This window comes from Salvelinus sp. IW2-2015, unplaced genomic scaffold, assembly GCF_002910315.2.
Source record: "Salvelinus sp. IW2-2015 unplaced genomic scaffold, ASM291031v2 Un_scaffold1135, whole genome shotgun sequence".
NCBI classification, from domain to species: domain Eukaryota; kingdom Metazoa; phylum Chordata; class Actinopteri; order Salmoniformes; family Salmonidae; genus Salvelinus; species Salvelinus sp. IW2-2015.
In genome coordinates, this window is record NW_019942747.1 from 450,121 (window position 1) to 461,728 (window position 11,608).

At 40.7% G+C, this 11,608-nt stretch overlaps 1 protein-coding gene and 1 long non-coding RNA gene across 7 annotated transcripts in view; both read right to left on the reverse strand.

Moving 5' to 3' along the window:
• Positions 1-3,981, reverse strand: part of LOC139024176 (interferon-induced very large GTPase 1-like) — an 86,094-nt gene extending 82,113 nt beyond the window's left edge. For all 6 annotated transcript variants that reach the window (XM_070438747.1, XM_070438745.1, XM_070438749.1 and 3 more), the window contains exon 1: positions 3,718-3,981. The gene's annotated coding sequence lies outside the window, so the exon portion shown is untranslated. The remainder of the gene's footprint in view (positions 1-3,717) is intronic.
• Positions 3,982-4,784: 803 nt separating this feature from the next.
• LOC139024177 (uncharacterized) overlaps positions 4,785-11,608 on the reverse strand; it is a 10,557-nt gene continuing 3,733 nt past the window's right edge. Inside the window, exon 3 of the long non-coding RNA XR_011475465.1 lies at positions 4,785-5,042. This is a non-coding gene — a long non-coding RNA (uncharacterized lncRNA). The remainder of the gene's footprint in view (positions 5,043-11,608) is intronic.

An 11,608-nucleotide genomic window follows, 5' to 3' on the forward strand; every position in this document is an offset into this window, starting at 1 on the left:
AGTTGATGTGGCTCTCTGCAAAATCAAAGAATGTTTTGTGACTTCTGAACGTAAGGCGCCAATGTAAACTCCGATTTTTGGATATAAATATGAACTTTACCGAATAAAACATACATGTAACATGAAGTCCTATGAGTGTCATCTGATGAAGATCATCAAAGGTTAGTGAATACTTTTATCTATATTTCTGCTTTTTGTGAATCCTCTCTTTGGCTGGAAAACGGCTGTGTTATTCTCTGAATAGACACTCACCTAACATAATCGTCGTAAATCCTTTTTGAAATCGGACACTGTGGCTGGATTTACAACAAGTGTATCTTTAAAATGGTGTAAAATACATGTATGTTTGAGGAATTTTAATTATGCGATTTCTGTTGTTTTGAATTTGGCGCCCTGCTGTTTCACTGGCTGTTGAAGAGGTGGGACGTTACCGTCTCACCTACCCTAGAGAGGTTAACCATCACCAATTGTACATTGTACAATTTCTCGTAAATTACAATATTGGCCTTAACTCAAAAAGCGTTGAGGCCTTGACGTCATCTTGTTTCTGGGCTGAAAGCCCATTTGGCCAAACCTGTGCTCACTGAGTTTCGTCTTCAAAGTATTTTCCGTTTAGGAGATATGGCCATGTCAGTTTGGTCCATTTGCAATAAGCAGCCAGTCCCCATCTAGAGGAATTTTCCAGAACAGAGGAAAATTGACCAAAATGTTAAAATTGTATAAAACGGAAACCAAATGTCAGAGAGACTTAATTTGCTGACTTCCCGGAAGGTCTGGCGCAGGGGCACAACCTGAGGCCATCGGCCTATTTTAAAAACATTTGCGGACGTCTAGTAAGGGACCGTACATTTGCAATATGGAGATCCTCATCAATCATACGGGAAATGCCATCGTCCCTTATGTAGGAAAGAAATGTAATGATGTATTACGTGAGTGTGTGTGCATTGCTAACATCTGCCTAAGTTACTGGCCAGATCTACCAGCCTGGACGACCAGACGACGGGTCCGGAATGGCGAGGCCCAACCCAGACATCCCGGGCCCATCCTTGTGGCGACCTGCTCCATTTGCAGAAATCCTACCAGGGTAAACCACCAGAGGGGGACAGCAACGACGATCCCCAACCAGGACATCCCCTGGCCATTCTTGTGCTGACCTGCAGCTTGCAGAAATCCTACCAGGGTAAACAACCAGAGGGGGACAGCAACGATGATCACAACCAGGACATCCCATGGTCATTTTTATGGTAGGTTGCAACATGCAAAATAATACCAAGATTGAACCACCAGAGGGGGACTGTCATGATTTCCCAGTCCTGGGCTGAGGATCCCAGATGCCGGCTAGGCAAAAATGTGAACACCCCCCCTCCCCCCCTCCTGTTGGGAAGCGGGGGGGGGGGATGTTTTATGACAGGTCGTAAATTCCTTGCAGAGACTCTCTCTCTCTGGTCATGCAGTAATGGGGAGACAGGGTTTCTCTGTAGAACAAAGACATTCTTCCCGCCTAAACTCCAACACCCAAAAATGGATAATTAAACAATATTTCTATTTTTGAGAATGTGGGAAATGGTCAGGGGAAACTCAAGGAACAATCACGTCAAATTCATTGTAATTTTGTGACGTCATGAGGGACGGTGAAACCACACAACTGTATCTCTGTTTGTCTACACTTCCCAGTTATGAGGTTTGCATCTAATTGTTGTATAAAACAAATTATTAAGTATGATAATCCTTTTGTGAAGATAACAATGTGATTTTATCATTCTAATTGAGAATTGTTTTCCATAGTAACTTAGTAACGCACCAAGTGAGCACAGACACTGGGTCGGAATGATGAAACACCCGCTTTCTACTCAATTATAAAAAAACCTAGTGACGAAATTCACACCATTCCAGGAGAACTTGAGGACGGGGTCACCACGTTGAAATTGTGAATTTCTACTAGACAAGCCAGAGTACAGCGCGAGCTGAGTATGGCAAAATTGTTATACTAAAACTATCGATCACAACAGAAGAAGTGATAAATCATAGGCCGTCGCATTATCAGTCTTCAGCTGAAAACGTACGTAGCCTAGGACGAGAATACCAACAAATGCGGAAGCATCTATCTAACAGATAAACTCTAAGAACTACACAGTACCTCTAAAGTATCCATTCTAACCACCACTATGACCAGAAACTCTGCCAAGGACACGGTGATCTCTGGTGGTCAAACCAGAGTCGTACAACCAAAGAAACTACAAAGGATTCCGACGATCAAGGATAGCTCAATCGTAAATATATATACATTGCATTCCTTTTTCCGAATGAGCGGTTATTAGTGTGCTAAGTATTTGTATTCCCGTGAGCATGGCTCACCATGTCCGATAGAATCATTCCTTTGTCTCTCCTCCTCCCCCCTCATCTCTCTGAATTCGCCACCGTGTTATAACCAAACTGTCCTGTTTTGTTAGTCTTCTAGAGACTATTTACTGTATAATGTTAGTATGTTATGTGTATTCGGTAATTAGTTAGTAAATAAATAATTGAGCCAATTGGTGTATTGTTGATTCATAAGTAAACTTAGGGTTCGTGCAAACAACAAAAAATTACGACGTTAAAGATGAGACTGACCAAGGTAATAATCCATTAATAAGTGACTGTTATCTGTGATATGAAAATTTCGCAGTAGAGTTCAATTCGGGAGATGGTAACTCCAAATTTGCCAGTGGTGCCCCGACTTCCTAGTTAATTATTGTTTACATGATTAGTTCACGTAATAATTTAACATAGAGAATTGATTTGATAATATAACCGTCTTCACATTTAATGATAGTTACGACGCGACACCTCTTACCAGCAGCTTCAGGAGAGTAATGGCAGAATCTGTGAAAGCCAGCTGGAGATGGAGGAGAGGTTACGTTATTTTTCTTCTGGTTATCTAGATATGTGGCTCCCTATTGAGGCATTTGTCTTATTTCATCAAACGGTAAGCTCAATGCATAAGGTTGATTTTATTGAAATGCATAAAGTATGTCTACATATGGAAAAATACATATTTAAAAATTTCAACCAATCGATTGGTAGAAAAACAGATAACTTTCGGTCGACCAAGATTTTTTGGGGGTCGGGGAAAGGCCTGACATGAGAAAAACGTTAAATGTGCCTGTTCATGAAAGTCTCAGCTTTTCATAGATAGTGATTCATAGTTTATAGCTCAAACCATTCGGACTCAAAATACATTTCTGTAAAAAGACCCAGCCTCTGGACTCAGAAACACTGCTCCCCACTCAGACTCTGTTAATCAAACAGACTAATGGTTGATACCAACGGATGCAGAAGAAATAGACTAATCCAATGGTACAACCAGGAAGTCTGTACACAATGGTTAAAAGGGTTTAAAAGTACTAAATCAGGCCGGTGTGACATTGGGACTCATTGGGTTAAATAAGCAGAGGCACACCAAGTCCTTGACATAATGACTCACAGGAGCGGAAGAAACAATTAACTCAGAAATTGTTATTTCTTTTTTTAAAGAAAATTCATTTCAGCACCAAACTGCATTGTGGGAACTGGGGAATTTACCATCATATATTTATCATCAGGGAAGATACTGTACCTTTACATCCCATGATGACACATCCATTAAGATTAGTTAGTTTATATAGTGATTTTGATAACTAGTTAACGTTTCATAAACTTTGACACCAGAGATAATACTTAAGTAGGGTAATTCCTTACTTGTGGTGAGGGTTGTTGACACCAGTTGACTTTGCTTTCCATTTTCCAGCACAGTGCAGACAGTAACAGAGTACTGAGTACCACCTTGGAGGTCAGAGAGAGTGATGCTGTGTGAAGATGTGGTAGAGATGTGTGGTTCTGTCCCTGGACAGTGGTAGGAGATCTGGTAATGATGTTGGGTTTGGTCCAATCCTGGTGGCTGGCTCCAGCTAACGGCAGCTGTTGTGGTGTCCACTAAGTCCACATTCAGCACTACTGGAGCAGGGATAACTAGGGGAGGGGTTTAATATAGTTAATAGTAGCTGATAATTTGTGAAACCATATGTAGCCCTGCTGACTTCCATTCTACTGTTAATATTCCACTAAAGGATAATATCCCACTACTACTTAGTCTACTCACTACTACTATTACACTAGCCTACATTTAATAACACTTGGCTCCAACAATATAAATTCTAAACACTACTTCTATTACACTAGCCTACATTTTACAACACTAGGCTCTATCAATTACAATTCTAAACTTCTTAGACTACCATACAAATACTTTTAGACAGCTGAAACAAGCACACAATTTCTCTTCAGGAAAAAGGTTCAGTCTAGTTCAGATTTGTCCAATTCCACCCCCCAGAAGTGAAGTGAGTCGGTATGAGGCTTACTTGTACAGATGGTTGTAGAGAGAGGTTTGCTCTGTTTCCCATTGTTCAACACAGTTGAGACACTGATGGTGTACTGAGTACCAGGTAGCAGGCCAGAGAGAGTTCTGTAGGAGTCCTCAGTATTGGCTGCACGGGTCTCTGATCCCGGGCTGCAGTAGGATATGAGGAAGCTCTGTGGGACTTTCTCCAATTCTTCAGCCTTGGACCAACTGAAAGTGAAGGAGGTCGCTCCTGACTGGTTTATTTGTAAGTCCCTGGGTGCTGGGACCACTAGGAAGAAATATGATTTGTTGGATGAAACAAAATATAGGATAGGCCTATAGCTAATGTCTTGTTTGAACATCACATTAAAAATTACATCCTTAGAAGCACATAACCAAAGACAAACTCAAGTTACTGTACCAGTATATACAGATGCTGAGACCCATCTGCTTTGTCTGCCATCTTCTCCCTCTGTAGCCACACTGAACTGGTACTTTTTACCAGGCTGGAGTCCATCTAGTTCAACATTACACCCATCTTCCACCATCAGGCTCCTCTCTTCCCCATCACATCCCCAGGTCACTCTGAACACTCTGAACAGTCCCTCAGGAGAACCCCAGCTCAGAGACACAGAGTCTGACATCACTGACGAGAACTGGATCTCACCAGGAGGGGGCAGTACTTCTAAAGAAATAATGGAAGATAAAAAAGAATTACTTTAATTGCAATGACATACAGTCGTGGCCAAAAGTTTTGAGAATGACACAAGTATTAATTTCCACAAAGTTTGCTGCTTCAGTGTCTTTAGATATTTTTGTCATGTGTTACTATGGAATACTGAAGTATAATTACAAGCATTTCATAAGTGTCAAAGGATTTTATTGACAATTACATGAAGTTGATGCAAAGAGTCAATATTTGCAGTGTTGACCCTTCTTTTTCAAGACCTCTGCAATCCGCCCTGGCATGCTGTCAATTAACTTCTGGGCTACATCCTGACTGATGGCAGCCCATTCTTGCATAATCAATGCTTGGAGTTTGTCAGAATTTGTGGGTTTTTGTTTGTCCAACCGCCTCTTGAGGATTGACCACAAGTTCTCAATGGTCTTGGGGGTTTCCTGGCCATGGACCCAAAATATCGATGTTTTGTTCCCCGAGCCACTTAGTTATCACTTTTGCCTTATGGCAAGGTGCTCCATCATGCTGGAAAAGTCATTGTTCGTCACCAAACTGTCCCTGGATGGTTGGGAGAAGTTGCTCTCGTAGGATGTGTTGGTACCATTCTTTATTCATGGCTGGGTTCTTAGGCAAAATTGTGAGTGAGCCCACTCCCTTGGCTGAGAAGCAACCCCACACATGAATGGTTTCAGGATGCTTTACTGTTGGCATGACACAGGACTGATGGTAGTGCTCACCTTGTCTTCTCCGGACAAGCTTTTTTCCGGATGCCCCAAACAATCGGAAAAGGGATTCATCAGAGAAAATGACTTTACCCCAGTCCTCAGCAGTCCAATCCCTGTACCTTTTGCAGAATATCAGTCTGTCCCTGGTGTGTTTCCTGGAGAGAAGTGGCTTCTTTGCTGCCCTTCTTGACACCAGGCCATCCTTCAAAAGTCTTCGCTTCACTGTGCGTGCAGATGCACTCACACCTCCCTGCAGATGCACTCACACCTGCCTGCTGCCATTCCTGAGCAAGCTCTGTACTTGATGATCCGATAAATTGTTGATTTAGGTGCAATCTTACTAGCAGCCATATCCTTGCCTGTGAAGCCCTTTTTGTGCAAAGCAATGATGACGGCACGTGGTTCCTTGCAGGTAACCATGGTTGACAGAGGAAGAACAATGATTCCAATCACCACCCTCCTTTTGAAGCTTCCAGTCTGTTATTCGAACTCAATCAGCATGACAGAGTGATCCCCAGCCTTGTCCTCATCAACACTCACACCTGTGTTAACGAGAGAATCACTGACATGATTTCAGCTGGTCCTTTTGTGGCAGGGCTGAAATGCAGTGGAAATGTTTTTATGGGATTCAGTTCATTTGCATGGCAAAGAGGGACTTTGCAATTAATTGCAATTCATCTGATCACTTTTCATAATATTCTGGAGTATATGCAAATTGCCATCAAATAAACTGAGGCAGCAGACTTTGTGAAAATTAATATTTGTGTCATTCTCAAAACTTTTGGCCACGACTGTACACTAAAAAGAAAACTACATATTAAAACTTCTTGCCACTATAGGGGGTGCTGTTTCACATTAGCATAATTTCCTCTACAGATTAAACGGCTTCCTACTCAATTCTTGATCGTACAATATGCATATTATTATTATTATTGGATAGAAAACACTCTCTAGTTTCTATAGCCGTTGGAATTTTGTCTCTGAGTGAAACAGAACTCAATCTACAGCACTTTTCATTATAGGGAGTCAGATTTCAAACATTTTGGCCACTGATCTGGAGTCAGTTTAAAGGTCCGTGTAAATGCTATGGAGAAACAGACACGTCTTACGTCTTCCCCTAGATGTCAGTGCGTGATCACGCTTTGAATGGAGTCGATTGCGCAATCAGGGGCTGTATAAAACAGAAAATACCGGAAGTAGCTTCCCTTTGCTGCCTGCGCCTTGCGCGCGAAGGACATCGGACTCGCCTCCTTCCAAGCGTTAGTTTAGCKAGTAKTATTTCTCCGGTCATGTTTTTACCCGTTATAGGTGTTAACAGCATCATAAGGTAGTTAATTTGAACCGTTGTATAGCAATTTATATCCTTTTAGTGCGATTTTGAGGCATTGCTTTGTTGTGCACTTTGAAGCGCTGGGCACGTTTGGGGGTCCCGGTCGTACGTTAGTGGGCATTTCGACGGACAAGTGGACATCTTTCGACCAAAAGAAGATTAGACCCAAGAAAGGATTCTTTGCCCAAGATTCTGATGGAAGAACAGCTCACTTCAATTCCTTTGTTAATATGGACTCTTTTGATCGAAATTGCTTTTGTTTTATAGATGAGTACTGAATTGCATGGCCTCTAAAGGCACACTTAAAAGTGTCCCATACAATATGGGGATCTTGCTGTCTATGTTATGTCTAAAAAAGTCAGTTATAAATTCTTCTGTCCTAGTTCTAAACAATTTATCATCTAGTAGGCTTTGATTAAATTTCCAATATCCTCGCCCCGTGGAAATTCTGTAAGAGTAATATATATGCCAATTATGTGATGGTCCGACCGCATTCTGTCCCCTATCAAACACTTTTTAACTTTTTGGTGCCAGAGAGAATGATATAAGAAAGTAGTCAAGGCGACTAGCTTGATTAAGCCTCCGCCATGTATATCTCACTAGGTCAGGGTATTTAAGTCTCCTAATATCCACTAATTCCAATATATCCATGACATTCCTGATTTCCTTAAGTGCCTGAGGGTGATAGTTTGTAGTGTGATTTCCTTTCCGGTCCATAGAGGTTTTAGACCTTATTAAAATCTCCCACTATAATAATAGAGTCTAGTGTTGCTTGTAGAGTTGATACATTCTTATATATATTGTCAAAGAGCTTGGATCATCATTATTCGGACCGTATAGGTTAATAAGCCATATATGTTTATTGTCCAATAACATATTTAAAATAATCCATCTACTTGAGGATCTGTTTGGACAAGTTGCACATTTGGATCAAAGTTATTATTAATTAAACCATCACCCCTTTTGAATTTCTTTGCCCATGGGAGAAATATATTTCGCCCCCCCAGTTCTTTTTCCACAAAACTTCATCTAAAACTGTTGAATGGGTTTCCAGTAAACAGTAGATATTATAATCCTTCTCTTTTAGCCAGGTAAATACTGATCGTCTTTTCTTATTATCTACTAAGCCATTACAATTGTAACTGGCTATACTTATTTCACCACTTACCATAATGAGACACACCTTTCAATTATTTTTATCAAAATATATGTTTTGTAAACGTCCTATTAAAAAGTAACATAATGATTGAGTGTCTATATAGTTGTACCATGACATTTGCATCTCCACTAAGCAAACCTCCAATTGGTCCCCACTATTCCACCCGCCAAAAGCCCCATCTCGAGTTGGGTTGTCATCCCAATGCCCGGCAGACCACCCCCGACCCGCATCGCACAGCCCCGGACCGACTGGGATCCATCCTTCGAAAAGTGCACACAGCACCATCCACCGAACCGAAGCAGATCCATTGCCAAATGCATTTCCATCGCCCTCACCTCGATTTTTATTCCATATTGCTGTGAATCATCCTCTATAGTCCCTAACATCTTTTACTTCTTCCTTCGCAACAGTTGTGGGATACACACATACACCACACACATCACGCCCTTACCCCACACAAACATAGCTCACCTCTCAACAATTGCACCATCCCAGAGCCAAACTCAAGATGGGTCATGATTTACAATTGTACTTGCAGTTGCAGCTGCATGAGAAGGCCTGCAAGACCGCGCAAAAATGAGCATAAATGTAGAGATTTATTTACCATTGTCACATCCTAGATGATGGAGGTCAAATGTACACCTTCTTCCTGAAACACCCACAATACGGTCATCCATTTTGACCATGTTCCCAAGCCTCTCCATGCAGTCCGATTGGTTTCGTGCCACCAGGGCCACAATAATATACCCCTCTCTGAATGTCCGAGTGTGACCCCCTCCCCATGGGTTACTGCAGCTAGTGTTGCCAGCACTGCCACTGCCTGGGTGGGGCACCCCACCGGAATCCCCACCGGCTAGGTACAAGGTCATCAAGGTTCTCATTAGCAGCTTTGAGAATTTCCTTGTTTATTATGCTCTCCCTTTAGGGGGCTTTGGCTTTGCAGGACCAACCCTGCCAAGCAGGCTCAGAATCTTGAGGGGGCAGTGCTGCTCTTGGTCCCTGACCTCATTTTGGCTGCATACAGACCGCATACAGCATGCACATAAAACAGTTAGGGACTTTTCCTTAGTATCTGGGCTATTCATGTGGGTGTCTAGGGTATAGGGCCATGGACCGTACCATAAAAATAGGATAATAAATAATTAGATATAATTTTTTTAAAAATGTAGTTCCCCATGATAGGACAATAAATAAATAAGACGTGTAATTCATTATAAAAGTATATCCATCATCTGACAACATTGAAAGCCCTCTCATACCGGCCCACAGCAATACACTGGCTCTGGGATATGCAACTATTTCATTACTCACTCATCACTTTTCAAACATAACAAATAAAAATACACACACACACACATCCACACATACTGTGCCTTCTGTTTACTTAGTTTTGATCTTCACTATATAGAAATAGTGCTTGTGTTCAATTAGTTATATGTGAAGTTTAAGAAAAGCATATTTTGTATTGTATTGTTACAATCAGTAACCGGGCTTGAATTGTGTTTATTTTCCTCATCTATGAGAACTTTGTAATTTTTAAAATAACCATGGAGTAATCTTTGTGTCTCTGAACACCTGGTTATCAATATATAGTTTATCAACGACGAGAGCTACTCGTTTCGCTTTTAATCTATTTTCTTTGAAAATTGGATACAGAACTTTGCCCGCGTTCTGCAATTTTCTTTCGAACTGATCATTCATGCCAATTTTGGTCCCAGCAAGTCTTTTACCCAGGCTTTTAACCATTATTTTATCTTTAAATGAAGCAAATTTGGCAACGATTGGGCGTTCGACCTCTGCCCTCTCTGTCCGAGGCGGTGTACACGTTCAAGTTGGATCTTATCGATAACTTCGCGCGGTATCTGAAGCGCTGCAAAAAGGAACTCTCTAACTACAGATTCAGGAACCTCTCCTTCTTTTTCTTGGATACCTGTAAGTACCAAATTCTCTCTCATGGATCTAGTTTTTATGTCCAGTAAGCATTCTTCAGAATTTGTTTCCCTTTTAAATTCATTCATTTCGGTTTCAATCTTATTGACCGTCCCTTTTAGCGCGTGTGTTTCCTTCTCCAAAGTCGCAGCTTTTTCATCACTCATCTCTAGGCTTGCCTTAACTCTTTTATATCTTTACTAACTAATTCAGTATACCCAGTTTGTCATTTATTGATTTTAACAGATCGGTTTCGACCTTTACCATTGCCGGTGTTGAGAATATTAGATCATCCGTGTCGGTTGAGGAGTCACGTTTTCGTTTTTGATTCGGTTCCCTGTCTTATTCTCCGTCATGTTTGGGTGTTGCTTGTTTTCCTAATATTTGTCGATAAATGTCTCTAGTCTTAGGATTTGTTTTGTGTTATTATCCAGATTGAAGGTTATCACCCACCAGATTATTTAGTCTAATATTTTAGTCTAATTTAGCAGATATTTTGAATATTATGTTTTATCTTGAGGTGCTCTACATACTTCGTTCAGTCCGCCATTACCTTTACGTTACTTTACGTCCGCCGTCTACGTCCTACCTCCTACCTCTCTACGTCGCAACCTGTATTGAAAAGTAAGGATAATTTTAAAAATGTAAATCAGCGATTGCATTAAGAACTAGTTTGTCTTTCGATTCCTGTCACCCCTGTATTTTTTAGTCAAGTATATGATTAGCTTTTGATTAAACTAGATCACTCAAAGATGGCGACCGACATTTCCAGGCTTGTTTTGCTACTATTTTCATTGTATAACCACGTTTTTTTATGGCTAAATATGCACATTTTCGAACAAACTGTATATGTATGTTGTAATATGATGTTACGCAGAGTGTCATCTGAAGAATTCTGAGAAGGTTAGTGAAAAAATTAATATATTTTGGCGATGATACGATATCGCTCTCTTTGGCTAGAATCAGTGCTCGGGTAACGTTTGCGTATGTGGTATGCTAATATAACGTTTATTGTGTTTTCGCCGTAAAACACTTAGAAAATCTGAAATATTGTCTGAATACACAAGATCTGTGTCTTTCCATTGCTATGTGCTGTGTATTTTTAAGAAATTGTTTATGATGAGTAAATTGGTAATACACGTTGCTGTCTTTAGTAATTCTAGGAGCTTTGGTGAGATTTGTGATGCTGGCTGCAATGGCAAACTATGATTTATACCTGAAATATGCACATTTTTCTAAAAAACCTATCCTATACCATAAATATGTTATCAGACTGTCATCTGATTAGGTTTTTTCTTGGTTAGTGGCTATCAATATCTTAGTTTAGCCGAATTGGTGATAGCTATGGTGGAGAGAAAAAATGGTGGACAAAGAAAAATGGTGTCTTTTGCTAACGTGTTTAGCTAATAGATTTACATATTGTGTCTTC